This window comes from Brassica napus, unplaced genomic scaffold (genome assembly GCF_020379485.1).
Source record: "Brassica napus cultivar Da-Ae unplaced genomic scaffold, Da-Ae ScsIHWf_2721;HRSCAF=3486, whole genome shotgun sequence".
NCBI lineage: Eukaryota > Viridiplantae > Streptophyta > Magnoliopsida > Brassicales > Brassicaceae > Brassica > Brassica napus.
In genome coordinates, this window is record NW_026016001.1 from 30,563 (window position 1) to 42,961 (window position 12,399).

General features: G+C 32.9%; 2 pseudogenes; one reads left to right on the forward strand and one right to left on the reverse strand.

Annotated features, from left to right (window-relative positions):
- The first annotated feature begins 4,682 nt into the window (after nucleotides 1-4,682).
- On the forward strand, nucleotides 4,683-7,148 carry LOC125602033 (annotated as a pseudogene).
- A 202-nt stretch (nucleotides 7,149-7,350) lies between these two features.
- Nucleotides 7,351-11,943, reverse strand: LOC125602034 (annotated as a pseudogene).
- Nucleotides 11,944-12,399: the final 456 nt, after the last annotated feature.

Sequence of the window (12,399 nt, forward strand, 5' to 3'; positions counted from 1 at the left end):
AAATATAAAGTGAATCACTTATGCTCCTTAGATCGAGTTAAATCTACGGTGGAGATCAAATATAGAAGCTATCCTCACCCTCCTGTTTTCACCAATGAAAAAATTTTCTCTTTGTTTTATTAACTGACCAATTAGAAAAAAAAAAAAAAAGATTAACAAAAGAATGAGTTATAACGATTGGATTAAAACCATCAAAAATTGTTTTATTGTGTAACTAATTTTATTAATATATAACCTAAATTATCATTTACGTTTATAAAGTTAATGAAACTATTGAATTTCAGATTTAAAGTATAAGATTTTAGAGCAAAAGTCTATGTGATAGAGTTCTAAGGTTAGATTTAAGGTTTGAAAAATAAATTTGAAAAGATTATATTTTTATAAGTATTATCTTTCAGATTTTTGATAAAAAAAAAGGTTAAGGTTTTGTGTTGAAATTCTGTGAGTATAGATATAATAAATTTATTTTAGTCTTAACGTGTATGTTTTAGTATTGAAATTTTAGAACTATCAAATATGAAGTTTATGATTTTAGATTTAGAGATTATGTATAATATAGGGTTTGTATTTAATGTATATAGGTTTGGTGTTTAATTTTAAAATTTAAGTTTATAGTTCTATATTTAAGATTTGGAGTTTAATTTCTAAAATATTATAAGGATTATAACTATATTAGTTAAATTTAGCTTTTTAGAGTATATGGTTCAGAAGTTTGTTTAGGGTTTAAGGATTCAAAAAGTATACTATAATAACGTTTATTATTTTATGTGCTATTAAATGAATACTATCATAGCGTTTCCAATTATGCCGCTCTATCATAGCGTTTCCAAAATACAAACGCTATCTAAAACCATCGGATATGTCAACTATAGCAGAAAACGAAAAAACGCTATCCTGGTCTGCTATTAAAACACATTTTTCTTATAGTGTTAGCTTGATTTTTTTGGAATGGTAGATGCCAAAGAAATTCCACAAGTGAATGGAAACACCATAATAAAAATATTTCCTTCAGTTAATTTATCTTTTTTAGTAATTTTGATTACATAACTACTAGATGAATTAAATATTTGGGAAATTGGGAAAACAGTCCATATTGAAAATAGTCTATCTATATATACCTTTGTATAATTTGTCAATATTGACACAATTACCTTTACATTTCCTAAATAATTATCAGATATATATATAATAACTCAAAAAATATAAAAATCTATAAACTCATGTGAATTTTTAACATGTTTAACTATACAAATTTTTTAAAAAAAATTGTTTGCCAATCTATGTTTTCTAGAATATATATTATAACACCATTTTTGCAAGGATATAATGGATATTCTAATTTTTATATACGTTTTAGATAGGTTATCTATCTATATAAAATTGATTTTTTTCTTCTGCTGACAAGTGGCAGGGGGTTTTTCAACACATGTCATCCAAGTATTTTTTTTTACATTTTAGACACTTCTTTTTTAGATTATTGCAATTTGGCCAAGTACTTTCTAATTGTACACTATCTAGTCATTTTCGCACTAACTATTATCGTATGAAGTTTGATAATCTATTTATTGTTCACTAGAATTATATTTACATATTTAATTTATTCACGACTAAAAATAACATAAATTTGTTATTTATTATTTTTACTATTCCTATTATTTAATTACAAATATATATTTATTTAACTATTAAAAATATAAAATGACCAAACTAATAAGAAGAAATTAGAGTGCAATAACTTAATCAAAACATAAAACTTCCACTGTCAGAGAGAAAAACAAAATATCATAGTAACACTAACTCAAAAAAGGTTTGGAGCTGAAAAAAGATCAACAAAGAAACTAACCTATCTCATCTTACCATATAATATAATGTCTTGGATAGAATAAACAGATGTCAGAAAAAAGTAAAAACATAAAATATGAGAAATCATCTCCAGAACACAAAGGATCGCGATCAAGCACCAGCGCAAAAAAAAATCAAAAGTGGGTCAAAGAAAAATAATCATCGTAAGAACAAAGTCACCACGAAACAAAAAGACGCAAGTCTAAAGCACCGGAAGCACAACCACCAGCTAAGAGATAAAAAAAACACCTCACAAACTAAACAAGCACATACAAGGCGTCCATGCCATCGAAAAACCACAAAACTCTGAATAGAAGAAACCAAATCTCCAAAGACTAACTCCGAACACCTGCACCAAGGGATGCATGAGAAGAAGATAACAACCTGAGTGGGGGAGAATGGAAGCCAACCACCAAAAAACAAAAGCTTAAGCTTGAGACCATAAACAACCTTTCAAGCGCACAAAGCATACGTAGAGAAAATACTTTTCAAGCCTGGAGTAGCAAATATGGCGAAAGGAAGAGCCACCAGAGACGTGATCAGCGATGACAGGTGCAACGAGATGAGAGAACAAAGAGATAAAAAGAGACAAAATAAAATCAACAAACCGTGTAGCCATCCTCGAACTATGAAAAAGAGATGGAAGTTAGATCACCAAAACCAGATCTTGAAAACCAAGACAAACAGAGACTATCGACGACAAACCAACGACGAGGAAGACAATATCAATGACAAGTAAACTCTGACCCAACCCAACGAGATGTAGTTTCTAACCTTAGCCAAAATCTAAGAAAAGAGGACCAATATTGACCGAAATAACCTACAACTTTGTAAGAAACAACCGCACGACATGGAACTAATATGTCTGATCTATAATAAATACCAGATAATCTCACAGAAAAAGAAGGTGAGGAAAAACAAGAGCTCGGAGGTGAGTCTTTTCCCAGTGATAGTGAGAAGCACTGCACACTGTAGAGGTAAATGAAATACATAGATGGTGACGGCTCAATGTCAAAATATGGGGAAGAGTGCAAAAAACATCTAAAAAGAGTAATGTTAAGAAATGTGAAAAATCAAAATACATTTTGACGTCGTTAATCTTAGAATCAACAATGCCTAAAAGAAAAGTTTTGAAACTCAATATGTTTTACATCCGAAACTCACTTCACACTAACAAGTAGCATTATACATACAACAACACATTATTAAATGACAAACACATAATATATAACTTATTACCTACTACTACATAATATAATAAAACACAAAATAATGATCTTCGCAAATAAATATTGACCACATAATCACATCATCCAAAAAATCATATTTAAAAACAATAAAATAATATTCCGCGTATATATTGTAACGTTTTCTCTGTGATCTAAATATAGAATACGCTAACTTCTGTTCTAACCGCTTTTATTTGTTAATACAATACATATTTTAAGCTTTGCACTGTATTTTAAAAAACATGAAAATGTTAATTTATGTTCTATTTTTTACTTTACTATCTTTCTTAGATAAAACAACTACTATTACGTGTGTGCTATGTTTTAACGGATTATAATTTATATTCTCACCATATCTTTATCGTTCTACCATGCTGAGAACATATAATATTATTTTTGGTTTAATCTATTTTTTAATCTGAGAATTTTAGGAAACAATCATAAATGATTTTATTTAAACTTATATGAGTTATTTTTTTAAAAAAATTTTGAATATAATATTATAAAAATACATGATTTTTATTTTGTTAAAAATTTGATGTTATGCATAATGTAATTAATATGTATATTTGACTTATATATAATTACAGTTAAAGCGTCGTGTTATGTTTTTTTTTATATGTAAATAAAATATTTCAAAATTTTGATTTTATATACAATATAAATAAGTTTTTTTTTAGTTTTATATTTATTTTTATAATTTTATCAGTTTTTAGTTTTTATTTTTTTTTTTTACGTTTATTTGATTTGTGTATATATAATTAAAATATGAAATTAAATTATATTCTAATGAATATCTTTTTATCTTTTTACTATTTTATCAAATACAGCTTTGATTATATACTATAAATATATTTAAAATACTGTATAAATTACATAAATAAAATACGAAATTAAATTATATTTGGATGAATATATTTTTTCTTTTTAATTTTTATTAAATATAGAATTGATTATGAATTATACATATATTTAAAATATTTTACAAAATACATAATTATTAGTTTAATAAATAAAAACAATATAAACTACATAAATTCGTAATTATTAAACATAAACTGTAATTTAAAAATTAAATTAGAGGATTATAAGGTTAATTTCATATTAAAAATAATCAAAGGTATAGACAAAATTATAAAGTCAGGTATTAAATGTCAAATAGATTTTGAATATGGCCTTATTAATTAACCAATTTCTCCTTAAATATTCAATTTTTCTTCTAAGTATTTCAATTTTTCTTCTAAATCAAACTAAAATGTAAGAGAATATATAAACTGGTTAACTATCACTCTTTTGGTTCTGGTTCCATAGACATGCTTTGGACAATAATTGAAACAACACCCATTAACAAAAGAAAATGAAACAACGCAAATATTGAAACCGTAGAAAAAGAATATCAAAGCATATAAAATCAAGCAACACAGAAAAAATAATTAGTAGATTATACCATTTGTCTCCATCTTAACCGGAATTTATGACATTTGCACTTCCGAATTTGTTCGGTCAGAGAATTAGATTATTATTCCACAATCTCGCAGCTCCATACAATGTCCATATATACGCAGTCACACAGCCGTACGTATGCAGAATTATTATGTGGATATTAGTAAAATGGGATGTGTTTGCAGTAAGCACTTAGAGGAACAAGAACAAGGCATGAAAACATCTCGCTTCTGCTTCTCAAACCTTTTGTAAGTCTGTCAATACACATTAATTTTGACACATGTTTAGTTACTAACTTACGACGTAGTTATTATTAGTTATACTGCATGGAGGTTTACTTATTTTACACGAATTGGTAGAGACCAGAGAGTAACATCTTTAACTGGTCTTGAGGGTTTGCAGTTAGCGATGCTGAGGTTGAAGTTCTACATGAATTGTTCACCAAACTCACTTCTTGTGTCAGTAGCGACAACCTTATAACCAAAGTTAGACTCCAAAATATATATTCTTTTCTACATGTGAATAGAAAAGGTGTGCTTGTGTTATGACTATATATAGGTTTGTTTCAGGAAGGTTTTCAGTTATCTTAACCAAGGACACCAAGAGACGAAGTCTTTCTACGGAGCGGGTAGAAATTTCTACTATATGTATATAAATTAAACTTCTTGTAGTCAGTCCTGCTTTTATTACTGAGACAGACATGATCAATTTATATTTCACACACGTACTTCTCTTAATATCTTAAAGAAAGTACAATATTCTATGTAACTTTACATTACTCATATCATACGTATACATGCAGATGTTTGGATTGTTCGATATGAGAAACGATGAGGCAATTGATTTTGGAGAGTTTGTACACTCTCTCAACATTTCCATCCGAACTCCACCCAAAGAGATAAAGCCTTATGTATAGTTGAAATTTTACTATATATTTAAAAAAAAAAAACTATAAACCATGATTTTTGTGTGTGATAAAGGTCCCATGTTAAATCTTATCACTTGTTTATAAACAGTTGCATTTCGGCTATATGATACTCGTCAGACTGGATTTATTGAACCGGAAGAGGTACGTCGGTCATTGTTGTCACACAAAATAACAAGAACACCAAAAATAAAAGAAAACTAAACATATATCTCTAATACCGTATAAGAAGAATCACAGGTGAAAGAGATGATAATAGACGTTCTAGAGGATCAGAACTGATGCTAACGAGAGTATCATCGACTCGATTGTGTCTAAGGTAGATAATTATGTATAACGCAATTTACGAAACTAAAGGTTATAGACCGGTTTAACATTTTAGTTATTTATTATATACTGTTCATATCTTTTATATCACATCACCATTTCTGTGTTGATTTATCACACTAAACATAGATACATACAATAAAAAATCTATAAATTAATAATGTTAGGACTATGGTATTTTATTAATTTATAGAGTTATTAATTTACAAAAATTGCTTTTTTAGGTTTTTTTTCTTTTTTACTTATAAAATATGAAATAGTTGATTTACTGTATATATTGATATACATTAATTAAATTTTAGAAATTAGACTTTCATATTGTTTTACGACATTATTTGATGTATATTTTTATGTTTCATAGAATTCAAATGTGATTTTCGATATAATTTTACAAAATATTATCATAATATATTGAAATTTTAAGAAAAATAGAGATACTTTCATTGTGAATATAAAACCAACAATATAATGTTTAGTTTGTACTTATATATAATATATATATATATAGATTATTAGTTTATGATTTTAATGGGATAATATATTTATATAGGACTTTCTAAAAATTATCATCTTATTTTTTATATCGACTTATGTCATAAACCGGCATAACTTGGGACCGGAGAAATTATAGTATTTATTAATTTATCAAATATTAATTTATAGAGTTTCTAGTATCAAATTTATAAGGTTTCCTAAACTAGAATTACACATCTTAATAAGATGAAAATCATATCCCTAAAAATCTTGATTGTCATTAGTTGTGATTGTTAAAGTCTCAAGTGTGATTGCCTTGGTGGTTGATAGTGGGAGATCGATATCTCACTAAATTTTGCAGACATTTGAAGAGGCGGACAGGAAGAAAGATGGGAAAATAGATTTGGAAGAATGGGAGAACTTTGTGGCCAGGCATCCTTTGATTCTCAAGAACATGACCATCCCTTTCTTGAAGTAACTTGCTTCTTTCCATATAACATATATACACATTTAACTTTATAAATACGTGGAATTTTTTTTTGGAAAAAATGAACTTTTCTTAATGAGTGCTTCTTTTTAAAACATCTCTGGGCACCAGCTTCCGGTTCTATACTGCGTGTATATTCTTCTTGTCATATTTCTCTCTCTCTCTGTGTAATTTTTCAGTGTTTCTTCTTTGATTAGCCATTTGTGTATCCTTGTCCTTCATAAATGAAGACATTTTTCTTATATCGAGCCTTTTCATTTCAGGGACTTACCACGAACTTTCCATGCTTTCTCCAATAAAAGTCAGATACTGACAGGTGATGATGGGTTGTCGATGGCTAAAGAGTAGAAGGATCAAAGGTTCTTTTAGAAAATGATAATAATCAAATGCAATATGCATATTCTTTTGTAACAAAATGTCTTTGCATTATTGTTGCCTAATGGCCTATAACAAGATCTTTAAGGTTCAGTGAGAGTTTTATATGGCTATGGACTGGTACTTGTTCACATTAGAATAGCACTAGAAACACAATACTATTTCACAGTACATTATTATTGATTTTTTTAATATTACACATTGTTAATATTATACAAGTACATTTCACATAGTTATACGTTATTAGTGCATGGCACACATGAGTTCCAGGTACTTAACATTCATCATCAAAGCCATGGAGGAACAGAGAACTAACCTTATTGCTTCTGTTTATTTCCATGCTCTTATTATACTATCTTATATAAACCATCACCCTGTTGAAGCCTTCTCATTCTTCATGATCATATGGAAAGATTTTAACTCTATCTTCCCCAACGATCTCTCTAAGAACATCATCTTCAATCTTCTCAGCTTGCCAAAGAGACGGATCCTCAACAAAATCCTCACTAAATATCATACTCGAAACCCATTCTTCCACGTCGTCCTCTTGTACTTGTCTTCCTCCAACGTTCCTCTAGACAGGAGCTGATAAACATAAACAACTTTCTGTTGTCCCGGTCTGAACGCACGAGCTATGGCTTGCTTTGTCTTTGAAGGGTTCCACTCCGAGTCAAGCATGATGACCCTTGACGCCGCGGTAAGCTAATCCCTTCTGCGCAAGCCGTGATCGAAGCTAACAAGACTCTTGATGGGTTTCCAGGCTCTCTCAAACTTGTCTATCACTCTACCTCTCTCGAAAAGCTCTTGATCACCCGTTAAGGTCAAGATCTCTCTCCCTCTCTGCCACCTGAAAATGCTCTCAAAAAGTTCTATAAACAGACGGATCGGTGCAATGTTGTGGCAGAAGATCAAGATCTTCTCCCTCTTGACCACTCTGAACACTAGGTTAAGCACAAACATGACTTTAGATCCTTTCTTCGCGTCGTGCTTGAGCTTTCGATCTCTAAAAGTTCTTGCGCGTTCAAGAACTTGGCGCAACAGGCTGAGGTCTTGACCAACCAAGGATGTATAGCTGCTAATGTAACAAGAAGCTCGAGCTCTAGTAGAAACCCGTGATAAGACGCCATCACGTTTCCAAGCTTTGTGAGGATCTTATGCTGTATATCCGTTGAGTTCATCAACAACGTATAGATCTGCAAACCGGGAAGAGCATCGCCGCCGCCACTTCCTTCATAGTTATCAATGAAGCTAGTAGTCATGTTCCTCAGCATGTTGAGACCTTGAAGACGTTCATCTCCCACACCAGCGTCAATCTTCTTGGCGATGTTATCAAGAAAGAACTTACGAGCTCTGTTCTCAAGAAGGTGAGGCGCTTATTCACGCCTTGATTCGCCTTGAACTTCTTATCCAACTCCATTAGAACTTCATGAACAAACTTTGGTCTAGCTAGACACAAAGTGTTGAAGTACTCACAGAAGTTGTTTTGAAACAAAGTGCCAGAGAGAAGTATTCTCAAGTCAGTACCAACTTTCATCAACCCTTTGCGTAGTCTCGACTTAGTACTCCTAGGTTATGTCCTTCGTCGAGAATAAGAAGGCCAGGACTCTCTCTTAGCACCTTGGCCATGTACTTCCTGTGAGCAAACTTGGAGTCCTCCCTCATCAAAGTCAGAAACGAGGTGTAACCCATTACAAGAACGCTAGGGTGGGCGTGCCATTTCTGTATCTTCTCTAAGCAGTCAAGAACATGCATAACATCTTGGCTAGGTTTAGGAACTCTATTGAAGTTAACTACACTGTTCTTCTTGAATACACAGTAGGTTCTTCGTCCATGGATCAAATGAACAGGAACTGGGATCTCCCATTTGATGAACTCCTTGTACCACGTGTAGAGAGTTGTTTTTTGGAGCAAGAACCAAAGGTCTCTTACCAGGAAACAGCTTTAAGTAGCTTGTGAGGAAAGCAATCATTAGGAAAGTTTTACCAGCTCCTGGAGCATGAGAGATCACACAGCCTCCTATGTTGTCTGAAGTGGGATCCTAAGAGGAGGCTCCACAGATCCTGCTAGGTTTCTCCAGAGAAACTCGAAAGCTCGCCGCTGATGCATATGGAGTTTCCTCTTAAGGTGAGGTATTAATGCCCAAACGTTATCACTTTCTTCAGCTGTAAGCATCTCAGGAGAATCGTTGACATAGTGAAGTCTTTGCTTGTGGATTTTTTGTGGCTCAGTTTAGTCTTTATGTCATCTTCTTCTATCTGCTTAGTCTCTATAGTCCACTTCTTATGTTTAGCCTATTCAAACCAAACCACAAACACAATCAATTAGTCCATTCGATTCATATTAAGTGTCGTTTTAGCATTTAAATTTGTTTCGGTTATAAGTATCATTTTACATTTCCTATACATGTAGTAGATAAAATTTCCAGCTCTTATCTTTATATTTGAATTCATTAATTAACAAAAATCAAACAAAATAATGTATTAATAGGGATAAAACAGAAAAAATTACTAGTTTTCTAATTTTATGTGCAAAAACCTTAAACCATTCTTGATGGAGTATTGAGCGAAGTAACATTATATGTTTGTAAAGTGGTGAGGAGTTTCACTTACAAAAGGTGCAGAAACATGTTTGATCTCACTTCCTACATGACCACATAACCTACAACACATCCCAATCTCTTCATCCAGCATATATTCATGTTCACAACCACTTTTCGCTTTTTCAAAAGCCTCATTGTCCACTCTTACCTACATTATCAACATGTATATAATAAAGTTTTAAGAGATACGAGGAGATATTTGGAAGAGAATCATATAAATAATACCTCATTGTCGTCAAGAATGTAAGAAGAAGCCAGGCAGAGTTTCCATTTCTCTCCATAACATATCATTCTCTGAAGTCTCTCCCTCACCATCCTCACTAGAGGCTCCTCCCATCTCCCATCCATGCGGTTTAGAAGCGAAGTTCGTCTTCTTTAACTCCTCCCACTGGTCAACAACACTGGCCGGCTCGTTCAAGGATGCAATTGTTGAATCGATGTTGCTCATGTATGCATCTATCAGCTTGTTATAAGCACCTGCGCTTAGTGTTACTTTCTTATACACCTTTGGTTCATCAGAACACTTATTCTTTTGAGCAGCTGACCGCGATGATGATCTGGTTACTCGTGTTTGAACCGACTTCACCACGTGGTTAGGACCTTTCCAACATAGATCAGACTCCATCATCTCTTCCATTTCAGTTGCTTTCTTACCAAACTTAGCAGACTTGCTTCGGTAGTTCTCAATATCATCAAAGTACTGGTTTCTTGAGAAACCGCCACCTTGGTCCAAGCTATTAGCATTAAGACCAAACTGTTCCAATGGTATAGGATCAAACACTGGAGTGAAAGGAATCACAGTCAGCCCAAACTTCTCTTCCGACCAAGTTCACGTCCTCTCTTCTTATCTATCATAACAATCTGACCTTGTCTACGTTTGGTATCACTTGTAGAGACTTCCTTTGTTTTACACCAGGTCCACGTCTTCTCTTCTTCTCTACCATAACAATCTGACCTTGTCTACGTTTTGGTTTCAATCGAAGTGACTTAGATCTTTTTATCTTGAACAAATCATTTTGAGTATCATCATCCTCCTCATGGCCACTATCTTCTTCTTCGTAGTAGTAGTACTCATCTTCCATACTAACTACATCCAACTTTTCAAACCGGTATGGCATCATCCGCACCCAACCATCATTTGTATCTAGCTGATAATCACATCCGGTATACCTATCCGGTCTCATAACTCTTCTCTTGGACCGACGCAGTTCCACAACATCATCTTCTTCAGAGTAGAGTTCTGTTTCTTGGTTCACTTCAAGATCTACTATATCCGCAGGATTAAACATAACCACTTTGGATAAAGAGACACCGTCTTCCACCGTTATATTCATAGAGCTCAAAGAGCTGCTAGAGGCTTCATCCGTTACAATCTCATAAACCATCTTTGTTTGCACTGTTCTGACATGAAACACAATGTTTTTCATTACCGAAGTGACAAGCAACCAAGAAAGATCCGGCAAGAAGTTTCCTAACGAGAGTCTTGTTTTCATCAGTGTAGTGCAGTCCTCAGAGAACTTCCACCTGTAAAACTGATCACCACTTTGTTCCTTGTAAAACTTTTGGAGGATGGAGATTTGGTTTAGACCGATGATCACGGAGTCTCTGTTGATTCTTTGTCCTTCCATTCCAATGCAGCCTTGGTCTATGTAAATTTTGACATAGATCTCGCATGTGCATTCAGATTCATGTGGCTTCCTCTCTATAGAAACAATCCTCGCGTCGATCCAAACCTATTCAAGAAAGAAACAGATCATACATGAGCTGAAATAGTATTTTTGGTTAGAGTGTTTCAAAGTTGCATGCACATACCGGTTCCAAGTCATCTTCATGGAGAGGGTAGAGAACACAAACATCGATACCAGGTCGGAGGAAACATGTGCAGTCGTTCAAGGTAGCCTTTCTTGATCTGAGACGAAGCCTTTGGAAGGGACGTATATCTTCCAGTATATAACCGTTCTCTAATAGAGGTACTGTCATCTTTCCATGTTGGATCCTTATGTATTCAACAGGGTTCCATGTACCACAGGAGAAGATCTCGAAAGCTACACATTTAGAAAGGTTTCTCTCCATTAGTCAAAGTAATCCAGTCCCACTTTTGACACTCTGAGTTGCATATATAAAGCAACACTTACGGAATGGATCAAATGGATGCTTCAAATCATAGAAACGTCTTCTCTTCATCTTTTTTTTTAATGTTTTGGGTCAGTTAACCCAAACGCATAGTACCTGAGGATCTTGTGATGGAAACAAAGTAAGAATGAGTACTGAAAGGACCAGGTACAAGTAGACATGGGCGAGATAAGTATAACTTTTGTCCATAGCCGTAAATATGATAAGTTATAACGAGAAACCGGCTAGGAGTTGGTCTATGGTTAAATTTTTTTAGATTATATAGTAGGTTCAAGTCTAGGTCTTTTTCAAAAGAGGAGAGTGAATTTAAAATAGTTTACGTCTCTAAGAGAGGTCGGGGGCCTATTTTCAATTCAATCTCCTCATTTGAAAAAAGTTATACTGAAAAAACTATATATGCTAAAAGAAATTTTTCTCACTAGACGTAATTGTATAGCCGGTTTTCTCGCCACAAAGTTACATATTTACGGCGATGGACACAAGTATACTTCCTCGCCCATGTCTCTTGTACCAACCCTTTCAGTACTCATTGTTACTTTTGTTTCCATCACAATATCCTCAGTAC